The 15,843-nt window shown below is 38.5% G+C and overlaps 1 protein-coding gene and 1 non-coding gene across 2 annotated transcripts in view; both read right to left on the minus strand.

Annotated features, from left to right (window-relative positions):
• The window catches only part of GRM7 (glutamate metabotropic receptor 7), an 888,187-nt gene that overhangs the window by 523,639 nt on the left and 348,705 nt on the right, over nucleotides 1-15,843 (minus strand). The window lies entirely within an intron of this gene.
• Nucleotides 5,287-5,448, minus strand: LOC118993399 (U1 spliceosomal RNA). Its single transcript, XR_005067852.1, has one exon. It is a non-coding gene; the product is annotated as a U1 spliceosomal RNA (small nuclear RNA).

The raw sequence follows: 15,843 nt of genomic DNA on the forward strand, positions 1-15,843 counted from the left end.
TAAATAAATGGATAGACAAAAATATAGAGTAAATGAATGGGGAGATGGAGACAGAGAGGAGAGGGAAGGAGGGAGGAAGGCAATAAATATCAGTGAAATCGGGTAGATATTTCAGATTTCTGACCATTTGGTAAAAATGAAACAGGAGAAGAGAATGTAAATAGTGTAAAAAGAAAAACAGGACAAAAGAAAAACAAAGGAAATCCCCCAAATGAGAGAGGCTAAAGACAGTTTGGAAAACTATGCTCCATTTAGAACAGGTGGATTAATCCCATTGTTTGACATATGAACATGATATTTCAAATGAAAATTATGTAGAATTTTTGTCCTGGTGAAGTCAAGACTGGGCAGGTAGTTTAGGAGGAGATATGCAGGCCTGTGATAGTCTATCCTACTTAGAGAAATAGGGGAGCCTCAGGGAATGACATTAAGTAATTGGGAAAAAAGAAGTGCCCTCCCTCCAGAGAAGAGGAAGCTTGCCAAACATGGTCACAGAACCAGGGAGACTGAGGAACACTGCATCCGAGATATCCAGGGAGGGGATTAAATGAAAACAGCTACAGTGACATTAGTGACATTAGTGATGTCAAATCCAGCAGAAGGGTCAGGAAAAAGAGCTGGCTCCTCTATATTCCTCATTAATAATTTGTGCTGCTAGCCAATGTGAGATCTAAAATGCAAAATAAATCATATCCAGGATCATGTTTAATACTTTTCAGCTCTGCTGTTACACCCAGATTCCTGAGTGCTGCTAGAAAAATACAAATTGCAGAGCAAGGTGGGATGATGCCACAATTTGGTTAAAGAAAATAAAATCATTTGTTTTATAGAATTACAATTGGGTATAACAGTAATCATCCTTGATGTCCTGAATCCTGCACAAAACCCAGTACAGCCCAGGGATAGTGATGATGACAGCTAGCGTTTACTGCAGTGAGTGCTGGGTGAAAAATATGCCCTGTGAGCAACACTCTCTCCTATACCCCCAACACACAGAAAGTGCTAATGTGGATTTGACAGATAAATCTCTATCTCACAGATGATTAGACTGAGGATAAGAGAAACTGCCCACCATCACACACTAGCAAGTGCAGCCATCAATGCCAAGCTAAGAACAGTCACTGTAGACCACTCTGGCCTCCGGTCAGTGGCACTGGATTCACATTCCCTGTGTCACCTCATTGCTGTTCACCCCCGAGGAAGATGTTAAATGGAGTGAAGGCCAGGGACATGTCTATTGTGCTCTGTCTTCTAGCATCACTGTCATTTGAAAAACAATTGAGTAAATAAATGAGTGAATGAGGGAATGAATGAATGAGGGGATGAATGAATGAGGGAATGAAGAAATTTTTGGAGAGAGATAGAATGTGAGTATGCGTGTGCAATGATCTAAATGATCTATTTAGTAATATTTCTCCTTTGTGTTTCAGGCATTTCCTAAAAAAAGTGTTTAGTGAATAAATCCTATTTTAATTGTAATAATTGCAGAGACATATGAAAGATAGGATGTGTCATTTTCATCATGTTTTTTGAACAGATAAAGCATATTAGTATGATTTGGAAAGACAGCAACATATTCTGAAATTTATGCTATAAGTATCTTAAAAATGTTAACCATCTTCTATAATTCTACTGTTTCCTATTATAGAGCTTCACATTCTACACGTTTAGTGTCCAAAGCTGAAGCCAAGGAGTGAGGATCCTCAACCTGACATAGAAACCTTACTTTATGGAGCTGTTATTACAGAGAATTTCCTTCTTCATCTTGGGAGTTAGAGTATTTTATCAGTTCATTCAGATCACTGTTGTGGCTGAGCTGATGTATGTGGAAGGGAGCAGGAGATGGACAGGACATGAAAAGTGAGCATTCAAATGGAAAGGAAAGAACCACAAGAGGCATTAAATGACATTTTTATATTTCAGAGCAGTACATAGCAAACCTGATGGTATATTAGAATCTCATGCTCCAAGCACACCTTTGTTCCCTTTTATTTTCTTCTATTTCTCCTCCAGGTTATATTTAATTTCTCATGCTAGCTCACTTCACTGTCCCCTTCTCTCCACCCAAATAGTCCATATGCAAATTATTGTTAACCAAAACTTCATTTTATATATATTTTATATATACGTATAAATATATAAATACTCACTGTGAGCATTTTATATATATATAATTTTCAATTCACAACTGGGTCCATTTAATCATCTCTAGCGACTGGAGGTTCTGATTCTATTACAAAGCCAGGGGTTTGGAAGCAAGCATCCGTCTATTAGAGCACATAACATGATAAGAGAAGGCTGAAATGGCTTCAGATTTCCTTTAAATCACCTTGTCCTTTAACCCAGTTATAGTCGCACTGTCACAAGCTGGGCCCTGAAAGTCACCGACACCTCTAATTTTCTCAGATGCTACCTCTCCTTTCACTTTTCTTGCTGGGTTTCGCAGGTGCATAGATAGACTGTCCTGTCTTGCACCTCAGAAACAATGGTTATTTTTTTCTTAGTCCAGGATGATTCAATGTAGCCATTATTAGCACTGTCATATGGGATAATAAAGGAGGCTGGTTTTGCCAGGTTATGGACCTTGCTTTATTAAATTTGCATTTTATTAAGTATATAAACTTGATGTCTTTTAGCCATTTTTTTAACTGTAGGTGAAAAAAAGCACATTTGATATAATTTAGTTGTGTAATAAATAGGATGGCCCAATTTAATGTTAATTATTAATGAATTGGTAACAGATAAATAAATTCCATAGATCACCCCTGAGCTTCCTTTTAGCTAATAACGATAGCATATTTTTCCACTGAACATTTAATAGGAGCTGCTAACAAGATGCAAAATTAGCAGATTCAAGTTTCATTACCTTTTGATTTCCCTATCTGCCTTCTAATGAGAGACCTAATGAGCAAAAAAGTGGCCAGGAGGAGATGGTGAAAATGAGAAAATAGAAGCAAAAAGACTAAAACACATAGACCTACGTGCATTTCTGTTGCTACTCATCACACCACATCAATAACCACCATATCAGAGGCTTCTCTATTTATTATGAGACTATTTATTATCACGAGCAAAGGTGAACATGTCTAAAATGCTGAGGCACCTGGGGGAAATTTAGGAAATATTTAAAGACACATAGCACAATTCTATTCAGCCTATTTTAACCAGGCTGTTTCAGTAAACACAAAAAATGTAGGCCTTCCTTCAATGTGATTAAAATGAACAGATTATCAACATATATTCTTTTTTTCTTAAAAAAGCTTCACAGCCAGTTTATCAGCAGCATGTGAAAATTATGACTATTACTTTGTACTGATATCTTGGTTTTGCCTTCCCTGCCTTCCCACATGGGTCACCACGCTAACATGATTAACCACATACTATACTATATGCTGTGCTGCATTTTCAAAAATACTAAATCCATCCACAAATGAAGACTTACCACCCCAGAGAATATTAAAGTCAATGAATTGTGAAACTAGAAAGCAACTTCAAAAGGAAACATGATACAAGACTGTTAAATAAATTAACACAGCTTCACAATTCCACTTTGTGCATGTTTCTGAACAAATTACATGTCTCTAATCTAAGGATAGCCCTTGAAGGACGTCTCCTTTCCCTGGTGCCACCAATATACATGTGACTTGGGTAATCTAGCAGTGGAGTTGAAGTGAATAATTTTGTGGTTTTATATAAGATCTTTTCCATATTATTAATTCAAAGTTCCAGGGTACACAAGAAAATGGTGATACTAAGTCTAATGTGCCACTGTGTGTAGCGCGAGAGTACCCAGAACTTCAAGCCTCTTTGAATTATTCTTAGTTTTAACATGGTTTTGAAAACTAAGTATCACCCAGTTGATATGAACATTGATGTAAACTCATATGATTGAGGAAAAAGGAAAAAAGACTCATGAACATGGACAGCAGTGTGGTGATTCCAAGGGTGGGAGGGTATGAGGGGTAAATGGTAATGGAAAAAAGATACAATAAAAAAAGCAAACCCTACTCTTCACATCTTCATGATTCACTCTGAATGTACAGATCACACTAAGCAACTCTTACAATGCTTTCTTCTTTCTACACTTATTGGTAGAAATAATACTTAAACAAATCACCCAGGAAGCAAGATGATTATTAATTATTTACTTATCTGGAGCTGAACCTTCCCAGTTTTTACTTACTAAATTACTTATTTACAAATGAAAAACAGCACCAAAATCCCTACCACATTAACCCAGAACATAAATTTTACATCTCTTTCCTCTTACAAAGCTATTTTTAATATGAGTAATTATTAATGGATTCAGTTCTAAATGGAGGGAAAAAACCAACACTGCTCCATAATGAATGCAGCACTGGGCCCAGAGTTTTCCCATGTCTGTTAAAAGCAATAGACTGTCCATCATTCTCAATGGAGAAGTCAGAGTCTGATGTGTGATGCAGTCAAGAACACTTTCCACGCTTGGCCAAGTCCTTCTTCCCATCTCTAGAGTTATTTGCCCACTCAACACTCATTTCTTCAGTGTTTCCATGTCTGTGTCCACCCTTCCTTAGGCAGTTACTGCTCATGGGCTTCAGGGAGACCTGACCTAACCTCCGGACCTGATTAGGCTAAGGGAATCCTTTTTCCCTTTCCCGGCAATGGGCTTGGGAAAACAATCTAACACCCAATATCTATACTTATGGTGAATGGTAAGAATATATAATCAACAAAAGAAAAAAGCAAACAGAATATAACCAGGGGCATTGAAAGAACAATCTAAATAGCCAGGGTTGGGGAGGACAATGGGAGGAAGTGTTTTCAGGAACTACTATAAAGGACACATGGACAAAACCAAGGGGGAGGGTGGAAGCAAGGGAGGGTGGGTTTGGCTGGGGTCAGGAGAAGTGGTGAGGGGAATATACAGACAACTGTAATTGAACAATAATAAAATAATTAAAAAATATATAATCACATGTGAGCATCTATTTACTGTATGTTTGAGGACAAAATATTTTGTTTATTATATGATGTCTAATGTATCAGAAGGCACATATATTTTTTTAAAGTCTGGACCCAAAACACAAACACATTTTGAAAGTACACTTCAATACGAATCAGTTTCTAAAATGTTAATGTCCTCTAAACAAACGTAGCTCAAACTTTAGATTATGAAAGTGGATGTTAATATACAAGCTTAAATTTCCATAAAGTTAAAAAACTGTTTTCTAAACCTCAAACTTCTTCTAGGAAGATTTTTGACTTAATATGTTCTGGGTTTTCTGTTTGTCCATTTCTTTTGCAGGGGAGACTGCAAATGCAGTCCTCCACCACAACCAGTTACGCACTCGCGTTGACCATACTCGGGGACGTCACAGGGGTCAGTGCATCCGGAGTGCAGAGGGCAAGCCCTGCCCTGGGAAAACCACCTTCATGCTCACAGTATCTCCCCTGCTGGGTAAGCATGGGGTGTGTTTGAGATGGATGATTGTATCTTTGACATAGCTGAGCATCAAGAGTGACATTTTTTAAAGCAGCAAAAAAAAAAAACAACCTTTGTATGTGTGCTGTTGTTTTAAAATATTTTGTATATTTGACTGAGGAGTAGGAAATTGAGGAATAGCAATAGCAAAAGCCTATTGCTATTCAATGGAAGAAGTATTCAATGGAAGAAGATGACACATAACAGGGAAAACATTTAACTCTACATAAACCATAGAGTGAAGAACCAGGTTGCCCTGAAATTACATTGATTTGAGACAGGATGACTATAAACTTTCTTAACTAACCATGCCAAAAGCAAAAAAAAAAAAAAAANTTGTATATTTGACTGAGGAGTAGGAAACTGAGGAACAGCAATAGCAAAAGCCTGCTTGAAACTTTAGTATTCAATGGAAGAAGATGACACATAACAGGGAAAACATTTAACTCTACATAAACCATAGAGTGAAGAACCAGGTTGCCCTGAAATTACATTGATTTGAGACAGGATGACTATAAACTTTCTTAACTAACCATGCCAAAAGCAAAAAAAAAAAAAAAAAAAAGACTACTAGATAATATGTTGCTCAAAAAATGGCAGATATAACAGAAGGGTAAGTCAAATATATTAAAGTTCCAATAAGGTTTAAAATTCATGGTAAAGTAATACTTAAAAATTATAAAAAGCCTTCAGCCATTACCATATCCTGTCAAGGCAATATATTAAATCTTGTTCCAAAATACATCCTATACTAATTATGTAAAAAGGACATTTCATTTCAACTGTCACTTCACATAAGACTTATACTTAAAAAAATCATATTTAAACCAGATGCCCATATCTTATCCCCTAGTCACCTATTACCCTACCAATTATCCATCAACAAGGTGAAAACTCTGGGCTTGATATTAACTGGCTATATGATCATGGTCAAATATCTTAAATTCAGCATGCATCAATTTCCCTCTCTGTACACTGAGGATAATAGGACCTGCTTCTGAAGGGGTTATCTAGTATGCTACATTAGAGAGCACTCACAAGTTATTTACATAATAATGCCTGGGACACAGCAAAAATTCAAGAAAGTTTAACCATGGCCATTATTATTAATGCCTTGTCTCGAATTGGCAGCAGCGCCCAGCCTGTAGCTGCTACAGAGACTGTAAATACACACACTTGCAAAGGACGGAGTGATGGCTCAGGAAGAAAACACCCCTTCTGAAACAGTCCTGGTTCTAGTGTATAGCCCGGGGCCACCTTTAATAAGCATAAAACTCTCCTCCTGTTCCTTTAGTGTCATTAGATATTTTAGAATAAATTCAGATTAAACCAATTATAGAACTGAATGTGTTTTTGGAAACTAACCATACCCCTCCTTCACACTCTAGGTATTCTAATATGTTCCCCTAGGCAATGTTTCTTGAAGTGTGGTCGTATTAGAATGACCTCAGGAGAGACAATTTATTAAAATGCAAATTACTTAGTTCCTAACCCAGACTGAAGGAAGAAAGTGGTGGAGGATGGGGAGGTCTGAGAACCTTCAGTTTTTGCTGCCACCCGAGGTAAATTTTTATGTATACTTAGGTGTGCAAAATACTCATCAAGGGCATTGGTTCTCAAAGCTGATTACCAGACTAGCAGCATTAGTATCACCTAGAAAACTGTAAGAAATGCAAATTCTCAGGCCCCATTCCAGACCCGCAGAATCAAACACTGGGGTGAGCCCAAAGGTCTCTGTCTTCCAGGGGATTCTGAGGTGCATTGACATTTGAGACCTGCTCTGGAATCTTACTGTGCAAAGTGTGGTCAAGGAGCAATGCTTGGGCATCACCCGAGAGCTTGTTAGAAATTAGAAATTTGGGTTTCACCCCAGATAAAGTGAATCAGATTCTACAATTTAACAAGACACCAGCTTATTTCTATGCACATTAAAATTGGAGAAACACTGGCCTAGGGCAATATTTTTCAATTACTGTGAAAGTAAAAATGTAACTTCTGAAGCCCCTTCCCTGGAAATTCTGGTTCTGAAGGTCTGGAACAATTATGGCATTATGTATACAAGGTCTGTCCAGAAGGTACCCAGCCATGTAATATGAAAATTAGAGACATTTATTGAAGAAGATACAAGGTACAAGAAACATTGTACATAGGACAAGGATGCCTCAGTCCCCTTCAAAGTAGCCATTTTGGGACCTCAGACAACTCTTCCAATGGTCATCAGTTTCCCCATCATATTTTCCTGAGTCTCATCAACAATCTGAAATTTCTTTTCTTTCAAAGGTGATTTTTAGTTTTGGGAAAAGCCTGAAGTCATAGGGCACCAAATCTGCGCTGTGATTTGGTGGGGGGCCTGAGTCACCTAGATGATTCGATATTTCTCCAAAAAACTCTGAATGAAATGTGATGCATGAGCAGACACATTGTCATGATGAAGCTGTCAATCACCAGTTGCCCATAGCTGCAGCTTGCTGAATCATCCAAATAGTTTCCTCAGAGGAATGTACAAGCTTAACACAAAATTTGACAAAGATTCGTTGCTCTACTTGCTCAGTCACTTTGAAGGCAATGTCCTCACAGTACTCATGCTCACTCATGGTGTCTGTTGCCCCCACTGACTAGTACAGTGAAGTTGTCATTGTTCACACATAAGCATTTTAGTCCACTCTTCTTGGCTTCCAGGCTACACTGATGTCATGCAAACTGTTCTCATTATATTAACAATGGCTGAACCCTGGCTGGTGTAGCTCAATGGATTGAGCGTGGGCCTGTGAACCAGAGGATCGAGGTTCGATTCCCAGTCAGGGCACATGTCTGGGTTGCAGGCCGGTTTCCTGCAGGTCAACTCCCAGCAGGGGACGCAAGAAAGGCAACCATACATTGATGTTTCTCTCCCTCTCTCCTTCCCCTCTAAAAGATAAATAAATAAATAAAATCTTTAAAAAAAAACAAAAAAACAATGGCTGGACTTTTTCCTGCCAGACCTTGTGTGTGTATGTGTGTGTGTGTGTGTATGTGTGTGTGTGTGTGTGTAAATTTTAGGAAATATGGCTTTGAAGAAAATTCCTGGGCACCCACCTAAGTTACAAATAATTGCTCTTACCTTGCGGTTTCACAAACGTTTGGGGCTGGGTAATTCTTTTGGGTTGGGACTGTTTTGTGTAGTGTAGATGTTTAGCAATCTCTGGCCTCTCTCCACTAGAGGTCATTAGCAGCCTTTCTAGTCATGACAATTAAAAAGGTCTACAGACATTGAGAAATATCTCCTGGGGGGACGAAGTGATGGCCCTATCCTCTGTTGAAAGCCAGCAGTCTAGAAGACAACTGTTGCATCCATCTACTACTATGAGATAATCTGCTCTAAAGTTTGGGAGCTTAAAACAACCACAATGCGGATTTTCTTACGGGAATAATTCAGGGGAGGGTTAGGTCAGGGTTTCTTTTGCTCAGTGTGACATCGCCATGACCCCTCTGTGAGCAGCTGAAGATCCATGAATACCTCACTCACATATCTGGTCACTCAGAGCTTTCTCCATCCAAGTGATGTCTCAGCAGTTGGCAGTCTAACCAATCAATGCTACTTTACAATGTGATGGATGAATTCCAAAAGGGAAACAAAAGCTCCCAGGATTTTGATGACTAGGCCTAGAATTGTCAGTGTCATTTCCTTCATATTCTATGGGTTAAAGCAAGTCCTAAGGACATCCCAGATTCAAAGGAGGCACATAGATGCTACTCACGAGAGGGGAGGGATTGATGGCAGTCATTTTCAGAACTATTAACCACGATGAGCCTTGCAGATACAGCCCACTTTAACAACAGAAATGGCCATACCCTGTTTATATATCCCATTAGGCTTGTTTTTTCTTTGTTTTCTGAAAGATGCATGTGGAACAAATTTTTTCTGTCTTTCTAACTTCATTGCTTCCATTCTAACCCCATTCTTCTTTGGAGGAGTAATTTTGGGGGGTTAGAACATACTTAGTATAGAGTACACATAACTACTTTGTAGAGCTAGATGAATTTTTGCATCCTGAATCAGAATATATAAGGCTATTAATACCCTGGAAGCCTCCCAGTCATTACCTCCCTCCGAAAGTAACCACTGAATTCAATCACCATAAATTAGTTGTTGCCTACTTTTCAACTCCTTGTAATGAACATTGGAATACCACCCCTTTGGGTTTGGTGAGCTGAAGACTCACCGGTGCTGTTGCACGAAGTCCCATTCTTTTGACTTCTCAACAGGATGCCTGTCTTCCATCTCTTCTCTTCCCTTTCATCCTTCATTTTCTAGTTACATTAATCTTCTTCAAAAGCTGACTCTACAGCTCTTCAGATGAAAACCTTTCATCAGCTCTTGGATTCACAGAATTTCCAAAATAAAATCTAGATGTCCAGCTTCCACAATCTAATATCAATCTATCAAGCCTTATATTATTCAACAACCAGAATACCCAACTGAGTTCCATTTAATCTCTAACTTCCAGCGTATTTTCATTCAGTCTTACTGGGATCCTGGAACTGAGGTCCAGACCTCTGCACAAGGTCCTATACTCATTTTCCTTTCTCACTTAAGTTGGTTTGTCTTTCAATTATGTTTTTAAACACTGATAACTATACTCTCAACCAACTGGTAAAGAAGAGACTTCATAACACAACACAATTGAAGTTATTTCTGGAGAAATAGGTTTTTTTTTCCCTTTTGACTTTTTTTATTGTTCAAGCACCATTGTCTCCATTTTCCCCCTACCACTCTCCCCTACCCCAGCTGTCCCCACCTCTCACCTCGGGTCCTACTCCTCTTGGCTTTGTCCATGTGTCCTTTATAGATGTTCCTGAAAACCCTTCCCCCCTTTTCCCCCATTATCCCCTCCCATCTTCCCTCTGGTTACTGTCAGTTTGTTCTTAATTTAATTTTTTTTAAGAAAGAAAAACCCTAAGTTAGAATGTATTTGTTCCTTAAAAATATTACCTTGATTAGAAGCTGTAATTCTCAAAATATAAAATTTGATTGAGATTTCAAAATTGCAAACTGATTAGCAATAAGTAAAACTGAAAAAGTTCAAAAAACAATTGAACACAGATCTGCATTAAAGCTGATACATTGTCTCAAAAATTAACCATCCTTGTATTCTAGGACTATGTCAGGATAAAGAGCATTGCTTGAATCTAATAATCACAGACTTGGAGTTACCATATACTAAAGAAATGAAGTCATCACAGAAGGCTAAGAGTATAAAAAAAGGTGGTAATTATAATTGAAAGAAATGTGTTTATTTTGAGTGTGAAGGAATAGCAGAGATGAAAAATGTCTTTATTTGAAGGAATGTTATATCTGTCTTCATTTAGTGAGGAACTGAATCTACTCTGTGGGTGTCAAGGTGAAGTAAATAACATCAGTAGACAATGTTCTTCCGTCACCAAGGGAGACCTGACAGGTCAAAGTTTGGCCTAGTACGGGTAGCTCCCCGCTGCTAATCTATTAACCAGAGAAACATCAGGATCACTGGTACATTTTTTACAAAACAAAATCCTAAGCTAATAAAGTGGCCGAGAATATGCATTTTTAAGCAAATGCTTACTCAGTCTCTAAGAGTGCTTTTAAGTCAAGGAATGTCTACCTTGATAGCGGAAGGTGTACTAAAGTGTTTCCAAGTGTCCCTGAAGGCAAGGATGTTTTGGATTTTTAATCTTGGTATGGAAACATATTTTGCAATTATCTGAAGTTCTATCCATTTATTTGTTTATGCAATATTCACTGGATGGCTATCATGCATACTGACATCAAGTGAACATAATCAGGCTTATGAAATGCTTGAACAGGTATTAAACTATCCAATACAGAAAACAACTTTGTGATTACCGATATGCCAAACCATATATTTGTTATAAGTATAATGAAGTAACTTATATGGCTTGATGTGAAGATTCTAAGAAGGAGGCCTGACTGAGACTGGAGATCAGAAGCATAGAAGCATCTCCATTAAGGAAATGCCATCTAAGTTGAGGCTGAAAGACAGGAAGCACACTTCCAGGCCCTGAGTAGGTTGAAGGGCTCTCCAGGCGAACTGAATAGGATCTATGAAGTCCCCAAAGTGGGGAGAAGAAATGTGCGTTTGTGAGGAACTGAAAGAAGGCCTGCATGCTTGAAACGTCACTGGTCCAAGCTGAAGTGAATAGGTAGTAGCCACATCATACTCAGTGGGATGGTCGATTTTATGCTTCACCTCGTCTGAGCCACGATTCCCAGATATATGGTTACACATTACTCTGGACACTCCTGCAAGGGTGTTTTTGAATGAGATAACATTTAAGTAGGTGGACTTTGAGTAAAGCAGACTGCACCCCCTGCTATGGATGGCCCTGACCCAGAGAGCAAAAGACTCACTTCCTCTAAACAAGAGAGGATTCTGCCACCAGATGGCTTTCAGATTTGAACTGCAACATTGGTCCTTCCCTGGGTCTCTAATCTGCTGCCTGACTATACAGATATTGGAATTGTCAGAATTTTCTATGCACACATATCCTATTGGTTCATTTTCTCTGAAGAACCCTAATAATACAACACACCTCAGAAAGTGTATGATACACATTTTATTTTACCTAAGATTAGAATAGAAAACCACTGCAGAGAAGTGTCATTAGCAAATATTGGTCACCACATGTTTCATTCTAATAGATACTCTTTTATCCTAGTATCTCAGTAAGGACTTCTAGAATGAGCTACCAGATTTGCTGTCTCCCCGAGCTCCTTTATCTCTTTAACATTCTCTGTCATGCATTTTACACCTTTCCTTTTTCTTATTTATTAAATAAAGTCCACTCATAATTTCTGTAGCTCCCTGCATTAAAGATTTTGCTGGAGAATTCATTAAAATAAAGTAGCACTGAAGCCAGTTAAACTCTATGGCCCCCAGCACACCAGCTACATATAGTTTCCAAATCCCAATTTTCTTTCTCTAGAACTTGCACACAGAGTGTCACCGAATGACAAGAAAAATTTAGCTCGAATCCCCAAGTTGTGACAAACATCAATTTATTTTCCTTTGTAGAAATAAATCTGTGAGGAATTTTCACTGAATTGGGATGCATAGTGGGGGTTTTCCTGTAATTTATTTTCATGGCTCCCTTCCAAGGGAAGCCACAAAACTAAATCAAGTGAGACAGAGGCAGTCTCTCTGGCACTAAAGCACTATGCAATGTCTGCATGACTTCTGTCTGTTTTATTTTTTAAGTCATGTAAAATATCTGATGATAAAATATTTATCATCGCAAATATATCTTGATAACAAACTATGCATGATCCAGTGAACAATGCTATGAACAATGCTATGTGGTAGGCCAGGTATTAGGGATTGAATGATTTGATTGTATGTATCACTCATTCATTCATTCAACAAAAATATGATGCATGCTAGACCATGCTGGGGCTCTGAGGACACGGCAGTGAAAAAGACAATATGAAGCACGGATCTTTCTTTCTTCCTTTGGATCTTTTTTCCTTCTGGCAGGGTGAGAGAGACTACAACATGATAATTCCACAAGACAGTTTCAGAAAGCAGCAGCTTCTGGGATTATGATCACACACACACTCACACAAACATTTCGCATATATTTTGCACCAGAAATTGTACTAAGGTTTTAATCATATCGACTCATTTTACCCTCACAACAACCCTATAAGATAGGTACTATTAGTAATTTTGTTTAACAGATTAGAACACTGAGAGTCATCAGGAAGTTAAGTAACTTGGCTGAAACTAAGTACAGCTAGGATTTGCCTCTGGGCAAAACACAGTGCCTGGGTCTCTCACTTCCTTGCTAGTTCGGGTGCTGTGGGAAGAGGGCACTGGGGGTCCACTTTAGATGAGACAGTTACAATATGCCTCCCTGAAGACTGACACTAGCCCTGAGGCATGACTAATAACAAAGACCCAAGCATTCGAAATGTTTTAGAACTCAAATGACTTAAAATGTAAATAGAATCAAGACATCTAAAACAACATCATCATCTAATATTTTTGGGATGCTCCCTACCTGCCAAACACTGTGTTAAGCACACTAATATATGCTTTATTTCAGTTAGTTCTCACAGCATTCCTGTGAAGTAGTGAGCAAAAAGTACAACTTTTTAATAAGAAAAGTGGTGTGGGCCAAATAAGGTCAGATGAAGACAGGCTCTGTCCAGAGGATTAGGTATCCAGGTGGTTACTGGCAGGTTTTACCTGTGACATTTCAGCACAAGCTTGGAGGTAAAAGCCCAATTACTGTGTAAAGGATAGACACCGAGTAGAAACTGTAATTGGAAATTATTTACTTGGGAGTTCAGCTGTAAAGAAAAATAGAAGGGGTGAGTAATAACAGGGTATCCAAGTCAGAGCAGGGTTAATCATATAAAATGGAGAGGATCTGAGCATATTTCCAGGCTGTGTGGAAGGAGCCATGAGAAAAGAAAAAATTGGAAATGCGGGAGGGAGAAAGCAGAGCATCAAGAGGTACTCAGATCAAGAGGGGAAAGACAGATTTACTTGAGCTTTGAGGGGAAGACACACCTATTCCCCAGGCACTGGAAAAAAAAGAATGAAATTAGATGCAGCTCCATATTTTTAAAATATAAAAACAGGAACTGAACTAACAAGCAAATAGAGACAGATTCATAGATAGAGAGCAGGATGACAGCAAAGTGGGGGAATATAGAGGGATCAAGAAAAAGGGAAAAGGACTCACAGACATGGACAACAGTGTAGTGATTCCAGCAGGCAGAGAGATACAAAGTGATTAATACTAATGGGAAATCCCTGACTGGTATAGCTCAGTGGATTGAGTGTGGGCCTGCAAACCAAACAACCACAGTTCGATTCCCAGTCAGGGCACATTCCTGGGTTGCAGGCCAGTTCCCAGCAGGAGACGCATGAGAGGCAACCATACATTGACATTTCTCTCCCTCTCTCCTCCCCTTCCCCTCTAAAAATAAATAAATAAAATCTTTAAAAAATAGTAATGGGAAAAATACAATAAATTTTTTAAAAAGAATGGGAAAATGAAGGTGAGCACGTTTTAAAAAAAAATGTGTATGTAGGTGACAAAGTCAGGTTCAGTTAATTACCGGAGGAGTGAGGTGTAGAATTTGGAGGCTAGTGCAGATATCTAATTCTCATTCTGGAAATGGACAAGGAGGCTTACCGAGAACATTTAGAATTTTTGGGGTGTACACAGAAGAGCCAGCTGATATAATATTGATATAAATTTGATAACATTGAGCTACAGTGGCATTTCTCAAGGTCTGCCCCATGGACCATTTAAATTAAACTGTCCTAGGGCCCCTGCAAATAATGACAATTTGTGAACCCCATTCCTAACCTTACAAAGGTCTTCTGAATTGATTCTGGTGCTCACTAAAATTTGGAACCACTGATCTAAAGCAGTTTCTCAAAATTTTTCTATCCCCAGGATCTCTTAGGCTCTTGCTACAATGTGGACTCCTAGCTTTTGGCCAGATCTACTGAACTCATCCTCAATAAGGACTGCTGGAGTTGGGCACTATGAGGGAGAGGCTTGGCTGTCTCTGACTGAAGTTGAGATGTGATGGAAAGTGGGATGGAGTGTTAATAGAGGCATATGAGTGAACAGAGACAATGTTTACTTTTACAATTAATATATAATGAAATGGACATTTTTGGTGTTCAGTTATATGAATTTTAGCACATTTATAAATTTTTGTAATCACAACCAAAATCAGAATACTTGCATCACTCAAACATCTCCCTTGTGCTTTATAGTTAAATTCTCCCCCAATCACTGCCACCTGGCAACAACTGGCCCATTGGACATCACCACATTCTCGTCCTTTCAAGCATGTCTCATAGGTGGCACCATAGAGTGTGTAACATTTTGAGACTGACTTGTTTTACTCAGCATAATATCTTTGGGATTCATCCAAATTCTTGATTTTATAATTTTTCTTTTTATTGCTGAATAGTATTCCAATATACTGGTGTACCACAATTTGTTCATACACTTACTCTTTCAAGAACAATTGGTTGTTTCCAGTTTTTAGGAATACAAAAAATGTTGCAATGAACATCCATGTGTAGAGTTTTGTGCTAACATAAGCCTTCAGTTATTTAGTGTAAAAAGCCAGGAGTGGGATTTCTATGAAGATGATTTAGTAATTTCTTTCAGAAAATTGTTATTCATCTGTCATTACACATGAAGTAAAGTTTTAACTGTCTAGGTGTAGAAGAATTATCCCCTAGAATAATTTGAATAAGATGCAGAATGACCTTCTACATGAAGTAGATGGACATACAGTCATCACAAAGGAGTGAAGGATGTGGGGAGGGGAAGGAGTTCACTGGGGAAGTGCTTGCTGCCCGTGG

This window comes from Sturnira hondurensis, unplaced genomic scaffold (assembly GCF_014824575.4).
Source record: "Sturnira hondurensis isolate 20B ecotype Veracruz unplaced genomic scaffold, ASM1482457v3 Scaffold0008723, whole genome shotgun sequence".
Classification (NCBI taxonomy): domain Eukaryota; kingdom Metazoa; phylum Chordata; class Mammalia; order Chiroptera; family Phyllostomidae; genus Sturnira; species Sturnira hondurensis.